This window comes from Mchenga conophoros, linkage group LG13 (genome assembly GCF_057382185.1).
Source record: "Mchenga conophoros isolate Kocher_MC1m ecotype Shallow Benthic linkage group LG13, M_conophoros_male_GT1.1, whole genome shotgun sequence".
In the NCBI taxonomy this organism is placed as follows: Eukaryota; Metazoa; Chordata; class Actinopteri; order Cichliformes; family Cichlidae; genus Mchenga; species Mchenga conophoros.
This window is the reverse complement of record NC_140538.1, coordinates 24,526,279-24,529,526: the sequence shown is the minus strand read 5'-3', so window position 1 is coordinate 24,529,526 and position 3,248 is coordinate 24,526,279.

Here is a 3,248-nt window from a genome sequence, read left to right as displayed (position 1 = left end):
AAGCGGGCTCTGTGATTATAATGATGTGTAAACCTCTAAACGGAATAAATAAATAGTTTTCATGGTTATTTATCCCGAATATTGTCTCAGTATGTGTGATACAAAAGAGAAAGTGGAAACTATCAGGACGGAGTTTTGGTATGATTGTGTAACTGTTAGCCTCAGACAGTCAGTCAATAGTATAATTCAGATCATAGATCAGTACATTTGCATATTTTTATAACTATAAAAAGAAAGCTGACACTTTCGAGACTTTATCTAATGTGTAAGCATCACAGCAGATGCCTTTGTGTCAACATAGCTGAGGCTAAAACAGAAAAACGATTTTATAAAAATATTCAGCAGTAGATCAAAACCGAAAGAAAACCATTAATCAACAAATGAACATTACCTGATGCTGCTGAATTGAAGCAGAGCAAATTACAGAGGTTTTATTAGAGACACACCTTAGCGTTTTGCAATTTTGCATAATGTTAAAAAGTTTAAATTATTTTAGTAGCCTATTGAACGGCAGAAATTAGGTTTTCTTTTCGGAAGTATTTAAAATGGAAAAAACAGCGGCTGACAGCGCTGTAAAGAACGGAGGTCTTATGCGTAACAAACAAGCGAATAACACAGAAAACAGATTTTTAGACGGGAAACTGGTCTTGAAGTATACTGTGTGTGTGTGTGTGTGTGTGCGCGTAGGTGTGTGTGTGTGAGAGAGAGAGAGAGAGTGTGAGAGAGAAAGCTGTGCATGAAGTGTGATTTTATCCTGGTGAAAGCAAAACAGCAAAAGTAAGAGGAAATTCATGACGATGTTTATGTGAAGCGTAGTTTGGATCTCCTTTTACTGCTGGTTCGGTCAATATATTGTTTGAAGAGAAATAAAACCTGCAGCTTCAGAATCAGCGCAAAAAAGGCGTAAACATGAAGCACAGACCCGCCGACGGAACAGAATCAGTGAGCTGTCGGCTTTCAGCCCCGACCGTGTCCCTGCTGTCTGGTGAGAAAGGCGACATCTCACTGATTCTGATGCGTCAGCGGTCCACGCTTTGTGTTTACTCTTTGTGCAGAATCCATGTACCTGCTCTCATTTACTGTTTCAGTTGTTTGGTGGTGGTTGAAATGTAGTAATATTTATATTAAAAATCGATTCAGGGTTTTAATGAATCGATATCACGTTATCCAAGCTAGAATCGATTTTAATCGATAATCAAAACCCGCTCCTAGTACCTGTGTAATCATGCTACATCTGGATAATGACACAAACTAGTGTTTGGTGCTTCACTTTTTAATAAACTAAAAGACAGAAATCAGATTATAGGATCTGTAGTGTTGTTTATTTATATTATGATGCTTATCATTTGTGATATTTATTACTGTGTGCATACTTTATTAGGAGAGATAAAATAAAATAAAAAATCTCTTCCTTGCTGGTTCGATCGAAGAAGAAATGCTCAAGTAACTATGTAACACGTACGAAATCCAATTCCACAACGCAGTGTGATGGGAAATCTGCTGTGTTTTTCTGCCCATTTTATTTCGAATCTGGCGCGAACCGGTGAACCAGTCCCTGAATCAGTCACGTGGTACGGACTGCCCGCGAGGCCTCGAACGTCACTGCATACGTAATCAAAGCAAGCCTCGATACGTGCTTCACAAAAACGCCCCCGAGATTGAACATCAATTTATTTTCCACTCTTTGGAAAAATTTGGCTTTGGCAAGTTTTTCTGTAAAGCTGTCAAAACCTTATACACACATGGCAATAGTTCTATTAAAATGATTAACGGCTCCACCCCGAGATTTGACCTGAAACGTGCTATTCGCCAAGGATGTTCTATTTCACCATATTTATTTTTACTTTGTACACAAATTCTTGCTACTAATATTTCAAACAGTGTTGTACAAGGAATCACCATAGCTGATAAGGAGCTCGTCATCAGCCAGTTAGCCGATGACACCACACTCTTCTTGAAGAATGCAAACCAAATCCCTCCAGCCCTTACTGTGATTAGTGATTTCTCTGAGGCCTCTGGTTTATGCCTAAATCTAAAAAAGTGTGAGTTACTAGCAATTAAAGACTGCCCTGCAAATACTATCTGTAATATCTCTGTTAAACAAGAAGTCACATACTTGGGACTGTTAATATCCAAAGACCAAAAATCAAGATGCTCTTCAAACTTCACTCCAATTATACAGAAAACCCTAAAAAAGTTCAACCAGTGGCTGCAAAGGGACTTGTCTTTGAAAGGTAGAGTGTTAATTACTAAAGCTGAAGGGTTATCCCGATTAACATATGCTGCTCTCTCCTTACATCTGGATAAGAAAATTAGTAAAGATATTGACCGTATGCTCTTTAATTTTATATGGAAAAACCGTACGCATTATATTAGAAAAACTGTTGTGATGAATAAGTACGAATCAGGTGGACTTAACGTCTTAGACTTTTCTACTTTAAATAACACTTTCAAAATTAATTGGGCTAAACATTTTCTTAAAAACCCTACCTCTATCTGGAACTTTATACCACATTATATTTTCTCTCGTTTTGGTGGCTTTAATTTTGTTTTAAATTGTAATTACAATGTTGAGAAACTCCCTGTAAAGCTTTCATCCTTCCATAAGCAGGTCCTCTTAGCGTGGACCCTCATTTATAAACACAACTTCTCACCTCACAAATATCTTATCTGGAACAACAGAGATATTTTATATAAAAATAAATCACTTTTCCTGGAAACTTGGGTCCAAAATGGGATCCTATTGGTGGCTCAGCTGGTTAGTAAAGAGGGACAACTACTTACTTACAACGACTTTATTGCACTATATAATTTTCCAATCAGTGTTCAGGAATTCTCAATGGTGCTTGGTGCCACACCCTCAGGGACTTTAATGTTATATAAAAACACTGACAGCTCAATATCTACCTCAGTCACTCTCCCTGATCCAGCTGAGTCACCAATAGGAAAAATCTGCTTTTCACAGGAACTTGGTAACAGCAATAAGAGAATACGTAGTTTATTCCAAGAAGATATCGTCTCTCTCCCATATATAATATCTTATTGGAACCGATATGTTCCAGATATCAAGTGGAAGACAGTCTGGATGGTCCCCCATAAATATTTGATTGTAAATAAGGTGAAAGAAGTCTCATTTAAAATTCTACATAAATGTTATCCAGCCAGTCACTACATGGTAAAATTTAAAAGGGACATAAATACTAATTGTACTTTCTGTGGGGATCATCCAGAAACTGTGACACATCTTT